Genomic DNA, 14,993 nt, shown 5'->3' with positions numbered 1-14,993 from the left:
CTATGTATTAGGTCTGCACAGCTTCTAGCTAGTCAGACACAGTCAACTATCTGAGAAATTTATTCATTAAATATTGAGCTAATTGCACTTACGAGGGATAGACTTCTACTTTTGAGCTTCCAATTAGAATCTTTGTCACTGGCATTGTATATTGAAAATTCTGGTCATTATTTGAAGCAGTCATAGAACAGATTCAGTATAAGTTGATGGTTTACAATGTTAACATTAAAGCTAGGAGCATAAACTCAAATAATTTACTCATTGAGAGTGAGGTTTAGAACCAAAGCAATGTAACAGAATCTTTTGAAAGTGGCGTTATGAAATTATTAAATTGTGCTTTGCGTTATTTTTATATAAGTTACATTGCTGCAAATACGCAAACCATTACGTATTAACAGAAAACTTTTAATATAACTGGCCTAGTAAGCCATGTTTTCTCGTGACTCTTTGAAACCACATGACCTTCATGCCGAAGTGTAACCAGTAAAAGTTATGCTTGTCAACATGTTAATTTATCATCTCTCACATCTACATTCAATGCATACCTATGGGTTTCTTCATCTTTATAGTTGAATGTAGCATCCTGTGCAACTGTTGATATGGCGGCTTTTGGTAAGGACACATTGTGTACTTTCTGACAGAACATAAGCTTTATAGAAAATAACAAAATGCTTTGTGGCTTTTCTGCATGAATGTTGGACTGTAAACAACTTAAAGAAAGGAAAGTTAAGGAAAATAAAATTGGGCAAAGCTAGACTAATAAATCTTCTGAATGAATTGTATAATTGTAGGAACTACATTCTTATATATTTTCTGCATACTTGTGTTTCCTGAGTCATGAAATCTGTAAAATCTATTTCTACAGAAAATGTCTGGTTGAATACTTTTTCTTCAATTTATTTATGAGTTGCATTAACAGATGTCTATCACTGGCACAGGGGGTCCCCATTGTGATGTTATAAGAAGAGTTTTTATGTGGTTGATGTGACTGTTGCTTTACTTCATGAGTGATTGAAAAAAGTCCTACTAACACAGGAAATGCTGAAAACCACTAATTCTAACTCATTCAAAAAATTCCCCCATGTGTAAATTGGGTTGTACTGTAAAACACCAGAGGGAAATTTGAGATGACCCAGTATTGTTTTTGATAGTGTTAGTGGTAGTATTTATTTTCCTGTTAGATATAATATGTGTTGTGAGGATTCAACTTTTTTACGTGATATATATAAAACCCCTGCAGAAAAACCAAGCAACAGCTGGATTGCACCAGGCTGCAGTTCTGTCAGGCTGCTATCCATTGTATTTTAAATAGGCCTTATTTTTACTGTAGCGAGGAAAAACAGTCATAACAGAAATGCAAAATTTTCATTTGGATGACACTCAACATAAAGGAAAACCTGGGGCTTGTCATGTAAAATGAATTGTTAAGCTAGCAAATAAAATCTTTGCAAAGCAAGATGCAATGTAGGAAGCTTTGTTTTCTTGTGCATATAAATCTCAACTGTCATTGTCACTGTTTTATCTGCCTCACACATAAGCTTCATTAAAAAGAAATTGAGAGTCTGAAATTTTCTAACACTGGATATAACCCAGGGTTGTGATGTTCCTTTGAGTGGATGGTAACAGCTTTCGTGCCAGTTTTGTTAGAAGTAAATAGATTCCTGTCTGAAATGTGAATATTATTTTAAGCAATAGAAGTAAAAAGTGTAAACATATTAGCATGCAGAGAGTGGGCAGAGTGGGCATTCCAAGCCATGCTAAGTAGACATTTTACTCCCCATTGACTTGACACCAGATGTAGCAAATGATAATTCCAATGTTAGTATAAATACATTGCTTTCTTTCAAAAAATAGGTTGTAGCAATTAGATCTCACTAAGACGTATCGATCACAAATGCTTTTAATGCTTGACGCAACTATCACGCTAAGGGAAAGCTGCTGCATAGACTGAAGAGGCCCCAAAAAGGTAACAGTGTTAAACATTTTTTAGTGGGGCCCAGAGGGACAAGAATCAACAAGGAAACTTTCAGCTTCTACTGTCTGGGCTCCACCCACTTTCTCACCTGCAAGTCCCTGTTGGTAGCTCCATATCACATCTTACATTTTTGTCAGTGATCAAAACTGGGTCATGTGGATTTCACCTCTGAAGTGCTAAATTATGAGCCCAAAGCCTATTCTAACACTTAAGCGCATAATCTAGTCTAGTATTTCAGTCCAGTGCTGAAAAAGTGCTGCATTGTCAGAGGTCTTTTGGATGAAATGTTAAACTGAGACCCCATTTGACCTCACCGATGGTTATAAAAGGTCCCATGACACTTTTTAAGGCTGAACAGGGTAACTCTCTCTAAGGTCCTGGCAAATATTTATCCTTCAACTACCATCACAGGTTGTCGGGTAATTTTCAAATGCTGTTAATGAAAATTTGCTTCGCTCAAGTTTTTTTTGCTTTGTTTCCCTACATAAATGCAAAAGTACTTAATTGTAAAATATTTTGAAACATTTTGAAAATGTCATGAAGGGTGAAAAAGAAATCAAAGTTTTTTCTTTCTTGCTTTCTGACAGAATGTGAATAAGATCCAGGAGTTAAAATAACCTGGGTTTCAAAAGGTAAGGGTTGTGGCACTACTGTTAACATCACATTGTTGGCATTTGCATCTTTATAAGTAAAATCACATGGGGACTTATTCTATGGATGAAATTAATCTTCTGAAATGGCATGAAATACAGTCTTAATGAAGCAGCCACACGTTTTTAAGTGCACTCAATTTCTTTTTCCAAGGAGTGAGGTCTACAAAGAACAAAGAACAAAGAAAATTACAGCACAGGAACAGGCCCTTCGGCCCTCCAAGTCTAGAATTAGCTAACAGTTTACTAAGAATGCATTTCATATTACTTGGAAAAATCAATTTCATTCCCTAGCCTTACCCCATTATGGAAATATTACACAACACTAGCAGATTCACGTGGTAGTCTTTCCACCTTTTTCCACAATTAGAGTCATAGAGTCATAGTGTTGTATGGCATGGAAACAGATGATTCAGACCAATGCATTCAAGCCAACCAGATATCCTAAATTAATCAAGTCCCATTTGCCAGCATTTGGCCCATACCCCTCTAAACTCTTCCTATTCATATATCCATCCAGATGCCTTTTAAATGTTATAATTTTACCAGCCTCCACCACTTCCTCTGGCAGCTCATTCCATATGTGTACCACCCTCTGCGTGAAAAAGTTGTCCCTTAGGTCCCTTTTTAAATCTTTCTTCTCTCACCTTTAACCTCTAGTTTTGAACACCCCACCCTGGGGGAAAGACTTTGCCATTTTACCCTATCCATGCCCCTCATGATTTTATAAACCTCTATAAGGTCACTCCTCAGCCTCCAATGCTCCAGGGAAAATAACCCCAGCCTATTCAACCTCTCCTTATAGCTCAAACATTCCAAACCTGGCAACATGATTGTAAATCTTGTCTGAACCCGTTCAAATTTCACAACATCCTTCCTATAGAAGGGAGACCAGAATTGCTCTCTGTGTTCCAAAAGTGGCCTAACCAATGTCCTGTACAAAAACCAAAAGAACTGCGGATGCTGTAAATCAGGAACAAAAACAAAGTTGCTGGACAAGCTCAGCAGGTCTAGCAGCATCTGTGAAGGAGAAAACAGAATTAACATTTCAGGTCCAGTTACCCTTCCTCAGAACTCAGAATGTCCTGTACAGCTGCAACATGACCTCCCAACTCCTGTACTCAATGTAGTGACCAATAAAGGCAAGCTTACAAAACACCTTCCGCATTATCCTGTCTACTTGCGACTCTACTTTCAAGGACCTATGAACTTGCACTACAAGGCCTCTTTGTTCAGCAACACTCCCCAGGACCTTACCAAATACGTATATAGATCCTGCCCTGATTTGCCTTTCCAAAATGCAGCACATCACATTTATATAAATTAAAGTCCCTCTGCCACTCTTTGGCCCATTGGCCCATCTGATCAAGATCCTGTTGTACTCTGAGGTAACCTTCTTCGCTGTCCACTACATCTCCAATTTTGGTATCATCCGCAAACTTATCAATTATACCTCCTATGTTCACATCCAAATCATTTATATAAATGACAAAAAGCAGTGGACCCAGCACCGGTCCTTGTGCCACACTGTTAGCCACAGGCCTCCAGTCTGAAAAGCAACCTCTACCACCACCCTCTGTCTCCTACCTTCAAGCTAGTTCCGTATCCAAATATCTAGATCTCCCTGAATTCTGTGTGATCTAACCTTGCTAACCAGTCTAATATGAGGAACCTTGTTGAATGCCTTACTGAAATCCAAATAGATCACATCCATTACTCTGACCTCATCAATGTTCTTTGTTACTTCTTCAAAAAACGTAATCAAGTTAGTGAGACATGATTTCCCATGCACAAAGCCATGTTGGGTTCTCCATTATAGATATACAAGAGGATTCCAGATTTATTCTCTGTTTAATGCTATATTGGCAGATTCCAGCCCAGACAATTTGGGAAGTTGTTATCAGCGACCTCAGTGCCTTTTGGTCCATTGTTCTTTTCCTGATAGTCTCTGATGGAACTTGTATGTTATGGAAACAAAAATAGAGATTGCTGGAAAAGCTCAGCATGTCTGGCAGCAGCTGTGAAGTGAAATTAGAGTTAATGTTTCAGGTCCAGTTTCATCAGGACTTCAGTAAGGAAGGGTCACTGGAATGTTAACTCTGATTTCTCTTCACAGATACTGCCAGACCTGCTGAGCTTTTCCAGCAATCTCTATTTTAGTTTCTGATTTACACCATTCACAGCTCTTTCAGTTTTTATTTTGTATGTTACGGAGGTTGAGTGAGGATAGAGTTTGTCCTGCTGCCCGTTCTCCAGAATTATCCAACCCTTTCTAAAGCTGTGAAATTTAACTATCAGTTATACCATTATTTTAAAATAACACATTGCTGTACAATAATGTGTTGCAATTTCATTCATTAAGGATAAATATTTTCACTGAGAGCATTTAGGAAGCATATATAGGTAGGCATTGTGAAATAGTACAGCATTTACAACGTCTCTGTTTCAGTACAGTGCTGACTACGCTACATCAGTGAACAGACAGCACCATCACATGTCCAACAGTGGATATAGTTTCAGTGAGATGTTTAAAGATTTTTCTTTTCAAAATGAAATCAAACAATTTGAAGAGATCTGTACTGTATCCCATCAATGGTTTGGGTACAGATTGTGGAGTATAATTGTTCTGTCTGTACTTGAGTTCAGGTAGCTCTTCAGGTTCTCATCCAGGTCTGATAACTGTGATTTGAAAATTTGTTTTCTTGGATCAGATATGGAGGTGGGCATGCATGTGACTCAAGTTTGTCAACTGAGATTGAACTCATGACCAGCACTATAGTTGTGTACATTTGGTGTGTCCACTGCTACCACTTGTGTATCTTTGTTGAAGGGTCCAACCTTGTAAGGGTTAAGAGATTTGGGGTTTTCCTAGAAGTGCTGCCCTTACATGGCATTACCATATCTTCATTGATCACTTATGTTCGGCTTTTGATTTCCCCCCTGGTTTTCTCTGCTACCTTTTCTATGATTTGATTAGTTATTTGGTTGGTGGGTGGAGATGTGGGAGTGGTGCAGGTAGGTGCAGGGAAATGGAACATATGCTATTTACATGCTGCTTCAGCGTTTCTATGGATGTTCCTTATTTGGGTACATCATTGGAATATGTCCCTGATTGTGGGCAAACGTTCTGGGGATGAAATTGATCTTCCAAAATAGTGTAATACACAGACAAGGTGAAGCAGCTACCTATTTTCCCATACAACCAATATCCTTTTCCATGGAGCATGATCCAAAATTAGTTGCTGATTTGCTGATTGGACTTCATGCTATTTGCGAAGACCAATCTCATTCCCAAACCCTCCACAGAATTTCAATTCCTGTGACAGTTTGATACCTAGGCACTCATTGACGTGAATATGGATTCATAATAGTAATACTGAAGCCCCATTTAATGCCATTTTTCAGTCTTTAAAAGTTATTTTCTATGAATTTAACAATTAATGTATTTTGAAGATGTACTTTTTACCTCGTTTCCATACTGTTCCCTCATTCTCCAGCCTATCTACTATTTTATCTAGATTTATAAGGACTGTAATATTGATCTTTTAACTTTATTTCTTCTTTTTTTTTATTTATAGCTAAGATTTTGTATCTAGGTATCGTTGCACCCAAGATGGCACTGGAAATGGTGACTTTTACACTTTTCGCTGTACTCATGTATTCCTGTAATTCTAAATTGATTCTCCTTGATCATGAAAGTACTCTCCTTGGGTATCACCAGTGTTTTAGTTGAGTATGAGAAAACAAAGTCAAGGAAAATAGAAAGATTCTCCATCTGAACAAAATTGCTAGCTCTTGCATAAGCAGGGTGGATACGATTGCAAATTCCATTCAAGTCCTGAAAACGTCTGGAGTGAGAGGGTGAAGAAATTATGCGATATAGCAATAAAAGAGGCATAAAGAACTTGAGTGACTGCTCTTTCAGAAATTTATTCCAAAAAGCAATCATCAGCTAGTCCAAGGGTACAAGTATTAACTGACCAGTCTCTCGACTATTGTGTCAGTCAATAAGTAAGTGACTTGCTAATTATATGTGATAATACATCAGCCAGCAGTCAAGTAGTTCACCAACTTAATACAAAAGCATGTGAGTCAGCAACAAACTAAGTTACCAGAACAATGTGATTTGGTCAGCAGAGAGACACTGACACACTGAGGCTGCAGAACTACATTGCCATTCAAATAAAGATCAGATATTGGAGATTTCTGTGCTTCTCAAGCAGTTCTCCAATCTTTCTACTTATGCTCTAACAGTTAAGGTTTCAAAATGTCGATGTATCGTGGATTGAACTATTTGTCATAACAGTAAAAATGTGTTAGTGTATAGTTTCATTCCTTTCTGACTAAACTATTGCATTGGTTTTATAGAGGTCAAGGACAAACTGAATCTAGGAGATGAATCTTTGAGCCCCACTGATGTCAGAAATGAAGGTGGAGGGGCCTAAAAATCACAAGGTTAGTTGTTGAACTGGTTTCTTGAGCCCATTCTAACAAAGTGGATTCAGATTTTTATAGGCTCCCCATTTCCATGGGCAAGAAAACCAATTCAGCTCATTACAAAGCATCTTAAAACTAAGTTTAGAAAGCTGACTGGAAGGGGTTTGGGGGTAAGGCAAGAAAGTGGAGTTAAGACCACAGTCAGATCCACCATTATCTTGTTTCATGACAAAGAAGGTGAGAAAAACAACATGGCTCACTGCTGCACATATTTCTAATGATCTCATGTTCTCGTGATCTTTAAACAATGCAATTTTACCCTTATCAAAGTCCAAAAGGCTTCAATCACATCATTAAATTGTTCAAGTAAATATAAGTTAAGTCACTTGGCAATTCAGAGCTTGGGGATTGCTGAAACACAAGATGTGCTTTTCATTTTTCACGCAACAGCACAGAATTGCAGGAATACCAAATCTCAAAGGGAACAACAATTTATCCTGCTTACAAAAAGGGTGCTGATGCTTGGAAAGTGGACTCTGATTGGTAAAGGACACCGATTTAAGCTCATAACGGAAGTGGTAATGACATGATGAAAAAGTTATTTCTTCAGACAAATGGATAGGACCTGGAAAGTACTGCTGTGAGTGTGTGGTGGACACAAGGTCAGTTGAGGCCTTCAAAAAGTAAGGGAAACTATACAGGTTTATAAAAAAAAGGTCAGGAAATGGCACCAGATGATTCGCTCCTGTTGGACCCATCATAAACATAACAGCCGAATGGTGTCTTTCTGCATTGTAACCATCCTAAGTCTGGGGTGTGGCTGAGGTTGCTGGTGGAGGAATAATTACTTTCCCTAGGCAACCTAGTTATTCGCGTTTTTTGAAATAGCAAGTCACTGCAGTTGATGTAGTCTTGCACACACAATGTGGCCAACCCAGATATGCAAACTACCCCCTCACTGGATTGGGATGAGCTACAGCACAGAGAACTTCTTTAAAGCCAAAGTGGTTGATAAATGCCTACAATGACTGTGGAGCAATCATTTCAGTGAAACTTCCATTTTTGATTTATATTCATAAAAGCATTTAGAGGCTTGCTGCTTTGAAGAACGAAGGAACATAATGTAATCTCCAACTGGGTTTCTGTTCCCAATTGGCCCTTAAGTAGTATCCTGGCACTCATATCTAATCATGCTGTTCAATGCACAATTTTTCAATACATCTTCCAACTAGCCATCATAGAATTTAAAAGGAAGTTGTGCATTCTCTCTCACTGAATGATACACTTCAAACATTTTTCTGATTATTTGAATTATAGTCATTCTGGATGTTTCTTTGTCAATATGATGGATTAGGCACATAAGAGAGATTTCCTTGCATGCAGATATATGGAATTGCATGAGCACCTAGAACATCAATGAATGGGATATGAGTCAGAGTGGGCATCTGAACAGAAATCCTGGAAAATCTCCACTATAAATTTAGAAATGGCTGTTGTAATTGAAAGTGCATTACAATAAACAATATAAAATAAAATACAGCACAAAAACAGGCCCTACTTAGACCCGGTACATCTTGCCCCAGCATGGTATCTATCCTTCTGTTCGCCCCACATTCATGTGTCTATCAAGATGCGCCTTAAACATTACTAATATGCCTGCTTCCACCACCTCCACTGGCAGTGGGTTCCAGGAACCCACTACCCTCTGTGTGAAAAACCTTCCCTGCACTTTTCCCCTAAACTTTTCCTTTCACAACTTGAACCTGTGCCCTCTTGTAGTTGATCTTTGCACCCTGGGAAAAAGCCTCTCACTGTCCACTTTATCTATGCATCTCATAATTTCATAGGCCACTATCAGGTTGCCCCTCAGCCTCCGTTTTTCCAGTGAAAACAATCTGAGTGCATTCAACCTCTCCTGATACCTAAAACACTCCAGATCAGGCAACATCCTGGTAAATAAAAACTGATAGAACTGCAGATGCTGGAAATCAGGAATAAAATCAGGAGTTCTGAGGAAGGGTCACCGGACCTGAAACATTAACTCTGACTTTTTCTTCACAGATGCTGCCAGACCTACTGAGCTTTTCCAGCAACTTTTGTTTTTAACATCCTGGTAAACCTTCTCTGCCCCTTCTGCAAAGCATCCACATCTTACTGGTAGTGTGGTAACCAGAACTGCATGCAATATTCCAAATGTGGCCTAACTAAAGCTGTAACATAACTTGCCAACTTTTATATTTGATGCCCTGGCGATGAAGGCAAGCATGCTGTATGCCTTAGAAATAACTCCACAGTGGCCGATATCTAGTCACCAAGTCACCATTTATTTACACGTGGAAAGTCGTTGACACTGATCCAGCATCCTCAGAGCCACCTCTCAAAGTGAGCAGAACCTGTGACACGCCTATTTATATCTGTCAGCCAGGATTCTCTGATTGGACCAGATTAATAGCCTCAATCAGGGAACTCATATTCTATGAGATCCACCTGGCTGACTTTGTTACAATCACCAGAGCCTTCCTGACCACCTTATCCATGTGTGTTACCACTTTCAGGGCTTTGTGGACCTGTATGCCCAGATTTCTCTGTATGCCAATGCTCCTAAGGCTTCTGCCATTTATTGTATAATTCATACCTGAATTTGAGCTTCCAAAACGCATCACCTCGCATTTGTCTGCATTAAGTTCCATCTGCCATTTCTCTGCCTAAATCTGCAATCTATCTTTATCCTGCAGCTCCACCAATTTTGATGTCATCTGCAACCTTACAAATCAGACCACTTACATTTTCCTCCAGATTATTTATATATATTATAAACAAAAAAGACCCCAACATTGATCCCTGCAGAACACCACTAGTTATTGATCTCCATTCCGAAAAGTACTCTTCCACTGCAACTCTTGCCTAGTATCCATTCAGCCAGCCCAACTCGGATCCCATGAGACTCTACTTTCTGTACCAGCTTGCCATGAGGTACCCAATCAAATGCCTTACCAAAATCCATGTAGACAACATCCACGTATCAATCATTCTTGTCACCTCCTCAAAAAACTCAATCAATTTGTGAGACATGACCTTCCCCACACAGACCCATGCTGCTTATCACTAACAAGTCTATTCACTTCCAAATGTCCCTCAGTATCTTCTCCAACAGCTTCCCCAACCATTGACGTCAGGCCCAATGGCCAGATTGTCTCAGTTTCCCTTCTTAAACAAAGGAACAAAATTGGTCATTGTCCAATTAGGAGTCTTCTGGAACCTCATCTGAGGTCAAAGTGGATGCAAAGATATCTGTTAATAATCTAGCCATTTCCCGCGCCCGCGCCCCCCCCCCCCCCCCCCCCCCCCACCCCCCTATCCTGGTACAGATCCCATTTGACTCTGGGGATTTGTTTAACGTAATGCCTTTCAAAGCACCCAGCACTTCCTCCTTCATTCTTATGAACTGCCCAAGAGTAGTCACACGCCTTTCCCTAATCTCAATATTCCTCACATCCCTCTCTTTGGTGAATACCAATGTGAAGTATTCATTACAGATCTTACCCATTTCCTCTGGCTCCACGCACATAACCTCCCTCCTTTCTCCTTCAGTGGGCCTACTCTTTCCCAAGCTACCCTCTTGCTCCTACTATATATATAAAATGGTTTGGGGTTCTCCGTAAGCCTGCTGGCCAAGGCATTTAAATCCCATTTTAGCCCTCCTAAATCCTCATTTGAGCTCCTTCCTACTTTCTCTATATTCTTCAAGGACTTTATCTATTTGTAGTTGCCTAGACCGTGAGTATGCTCTCTTTTTTTCAACTAAGCTAATAATCTCACCGGCCATCCAGGGTTCCCAAATCTTGACATTCTTGTCCTTCATTTTCATGGGAACATGTCTATCCTGCGCTCAAATCAATTGGTCCTTAAAAGACTCCCACATGTCAGATGTGGATTTATCCTCAAACAGCTGCTCCCAATCCACATTCTCTAATTCTTCTTTAATTCACTTATAGTTGGCCTTCTACCAATTTAACACCTTCATCTGAGGTCCACTCTTGTCCTTAATCATGGGCATCCAAAAACTTACGGAATTATGGTCACTATTCACAACATACTCCACCACTGAAACTTTGATCTCCTGGATAGGCTTGTTTTCCAATATCAGGTCCATTATAATCTCCCCTCTCTCATCGTATTATCCACTTACTGTATCAAAAAATCCCCATGGACACACCTAACAAATTGCTGCCCATCCAAACCCCTGGCTCTAAGGGAATCCCAGTCAAATGAGGGAAGTCAAAATCACCGACCACAACAACCCTATTATTTTCACATCTTACCAGAATCTGACTTTATATCTCTTTCTATATCTCCCGCTCACAGCTGGGAGGTCTGTAGTACAATCTCAGCAGTATGATTGCACTCTTCCTATTCCTGAGCTCAATATTGTATTGCGTTGTATTGTTATTCTGAGTAACTTCTTGTATTTTGGTCAGCTGGAAAATCTATTTGCTCACTAGCTGCATAACAGAGATTAACTCCAATCAGATCTGTAACGTGTGCATGTCAATCAATGTTCTTCTCATTTTTCAGTCACAGAAGCAGAAATTTTTGGGAATTAATGGCAGCTAAGAAAAAGAAAGCAAAGTATTTTAGTTGAAGATAATGGAAGTTACATCATATTTTTGAATGCTACCTTGATCAATCTTTCAAGTATCTCCCAGTCATTCATGTTGCTGCTACTTGTGGCAATAAAGTTCTTAAAGTTCTTCATCTGGACATCCAGAAAGCACCTGTCTCACTTTAGCTTACTGTTGGAAACAAACTTGTGATCTGCTGAATGTGTTTTGCCCAGTCAAGCTATTTTGCTGTTATGAGCATTGACATTTGTTTGCCACATTTCAATTGAAAATAAAGTTCCTCTTTTGGATATGCATAATATATCTGTTTTAGTTGAACTGCAGCATGTTGGGTGGCAATTTTTACTGTAATTATCTGGTACTCATAGTCTCAAAGTACAGATCTGTAGCCTTACTCCCATTAACACCACTGACATAATATTATCTCCATTTTAAAGGGGACCTACTACCAAGTGTTGAAAATGCCAATCTGTTTTAGATTCCAGACCCTTTTGAACATTGAAATTGGAATCCTCTGACATAACAAGGACTCACTTTCCATTTTTGGCCAGAATTGTCCTAAGCCTGAACTGTGAATGTTCAATGGACAATAAGCTCACCAAAAAAGGATTGTTAAATCAATTGTTTGGTTCAAAACTATAACTGACAGCTTTATTTTTTCACCACTTGAATTACATGACTTACAGATTGGTGAGCTATTTCTTCATTTTTTTTGGCAACTTGATTCTACTACCATTTCTTAATAAAGGCTTCTGCATCCCCGCATAGTGTCCTCTAAGATCAACACAGTGTGGAGCTGGAGGAACACAGCAGGCCAGGCAGCCTTCAAGGAACAGGAATGTCGACGTTTCGTGTCGGGACACTTGATCAGAACTGAGGAGGGGAAAGGGAGCTGGGAAATAAATTGAGAGAGGAGGAGTGGGGCTAGGGGAAGGGAGGTGGGATGGTGGCCAAAAATGGAAAGTGGGTCTTTGTTATGTCAGAGGACTCCAATTTCAATGTTCAAAAGTGGATGCAGTTTGGGGGTAGTAGGGATTGGTCAGTGGAAAGAGTGGAGTGGATAGGTGGGGAAGAAGATGGACAGGTTGTGTCAGTCCAAGGAGGCGGGGATGAGAGGGAGAGTTAGATGTGGGATGAGGCCGGGTGGTGGGGAGATTATAAAGCTAGTGAATTCTATGTTCAGGCCATCAGGCTGTAGGATCCCGAGGCGGAATATGAGGTGCTGTTCCCCCAGGTTGCGGGTGGCATCATTGTGGCACTGGAGGAGGCCCAGGATGGACGTATCACCCAGGGAGTGGGAGGGGGAGTTAAAATAGTTCGCGACCGTAAGGTGTTGTTGATTATTGCATACAGAGCGCAGATGCTCCACGAATCGGTTTCCGAGTCTCCGCTTCCTGATGTAAGGGAGGCCACATCCACTCAGCCTCTACATTTTGTGCATTTTAGCAGTGGCTAATGCTGAAATGATGTGGTAACACAAATTGAATTTTGTTCAAGACACTTGACCTTGATGGACCTAATATAGGCATAAGAATTTAGAGTTTAATCACACAATTTCGGTCTCAACACCACATAGAACCATAGTGATTGGTCAACCTATTGATCTTATTGCTAAATTATGACTCAATCAGTTGGATGCTAATGCTTCAAGCAATGAAATATCCAATACATCTTATACTTAAAGGTTGATTTTATTTGTGATGACAAGTTTATGTTCTAGGTATTTGCTAAACAGCTGAATTATCTGACTGTCTATCTTACCGTTGTGGTTGAGAGTACTTGCTTCATTTCAGGTGTGATTACAATCAAGGCCTGCAAAGTAATAATGTATTTCATTCTGATAATGTTAGTAATAGCATCCTATTGGCTGCTGTAGAATTCTTTTTATCATCATACTTTCGTTGGTCATAATCAGTGCATAGACACAGATGATCTCAGTGAAAAACTGATAGTGTTACTTGTGTTTTAAAGAGATGCTTTTTTTAGGCATTTTGAGTAAGCTGGTAATGTTAATTGACCTTGCCACGATGTTCTAGCTGTCATAGATACATCAATTCTTGATGATATTGGGAGCAATGACAGCACAGTCCTCACTGAAGATACCCTCTGGCATTTTGTGTAGCACATCAGTACTAAGTGAGATAGATTAATAACAGAGTTCTAAATGGCCATCCTTGATGCCACATAGGTTAACAGTAACAATAAAATTATATTTTACCACAATCCTTAACATTATGTCCTGACTATCCATCATTCCTTAATTATCATCAAACTGGATGTTAATGAAGGATTTAAAAGAGTATTTTGAAAGCCATGCCATATGTTTGTGAAATCTATGTGCTATTCTGATGAAGTCCTTGCCATCAAGTTAACATTCAAACAAATGCAACGCTAAGGAGCCTCAGAAAAATTATTGTCGGTGTGGATGAAAGAAGAAACTCTCCAATTACTGTAGATATATCTGGCATGGAAGGAAGAAAATTGTGATCACTAAAGGCCATTTAGTTCAGCCTAAGTTCATCATTCCAAAAGACCCTCAGGTCTAAGAATCAGCTCCTTTATTCATAATGTCTGTTCCATCATTAGGGCAGATACTGGGCTTTTGATTGTGACTAAAAAGTGTTCAGTTCCATTTGCCATGCTTCAGATAATGAAACATTTCAGCAAGCAGCAAGATCTGGGCAATTTGACTAGATAGGAGCAAGCAACATTTATGCTATGCAAATGCCAAGCAATGGTCACCTCTAACTAGAGAAAAGTCTAACCAATTTGTCTTTTATTTGATTCACGCCATTATGATTTGGCTGCATTTCATTGATTCCATTGATAGTGGGTGAAAATTCTGGAAATTTCTTGCTAACACCATCCTAAGAGTATCTTCAATATTTCAAGGATCTCTGTTTCAAATATGTAGATATAAGAAGAAGAAATCAAATAATTACTGATCATGAAGCCCAAATAGCAGCTCTTTGATAGTATCAGCTGTTGCTCATTTTCATCTGATGCAGGAATTTATGGTTTCAGGAGACTGGAGCAAATGACCCAGGTGACATTTTTAAGTTGCTCTGATCTTACTGAATGGTGAGCAGGCTTAAAAGAACAAAGAATTTATTCGAGATAACAAGGTGTAGAGCTGGATGAACACAGCAGGCCAAGCAGCATCAGAGGAGCAGGAAGGCTGACGTTTTGGGCCTAGACCTTTCTTCAGAAATTTCTACTATTCCTACTATCTCTGAAACAATTTTAAACCCACTGCAAAGCCTCTTCTAAGGATGCCTACCCTGAAGAAGTTACCCCATTTCTGAAGAA

The 14,993-nt window shown here is 39.4% G+C and overlaps 1 long non-coding RNA gene across 2 annotated transcripts; it reads left to right on the top strand.

Moving 5' to 3' along the window:
* The first annotated feature begins 503 nt into the window (after window positions 1–503).
* On the top strand, window positions 504–11,983 carry LOC125485785. Of its 2 annotated transcripts, XR_007264492.1 has the most exons (5): window positions 504–612; window positions 2,563–2,607; window positions 6,204–6,253; window positions 6,994–7,080; window positions 11,638–11,983. It is a non-coding gene; the product is annotated as an uncharacterized LOC125485785 (long non-coding RNA). The 2 variants fall into 2 exon arrangements; XR_007264491.1 differs by lacking the exon at window positions 6,204–6,253.
* Window positions 11,984–14,993: the final 3,010 nt, after the last annotated feature.

The sequence above is a fragment of the Rhincodon typus genome, chromosome 22 (genome assembly GCF_021869965.1).
Source record: "Rhincodon typus isolate 14 chromosome 22, sRhiTyp1.1, whole genome shotgun sequence".
NCBI classification, from domain to species: Eukaryota; Metazoa; Chordata; class Chondrichthyes; order Orectolobiformes; family Rhincodontidae; genus Rhincodon; species Rhincodon typus.
The sequence above is the reverse complement of the archived record's forward strand: the minus strand, read 5'-3'. Positions and strand labels throughout refer to the sequence as shown.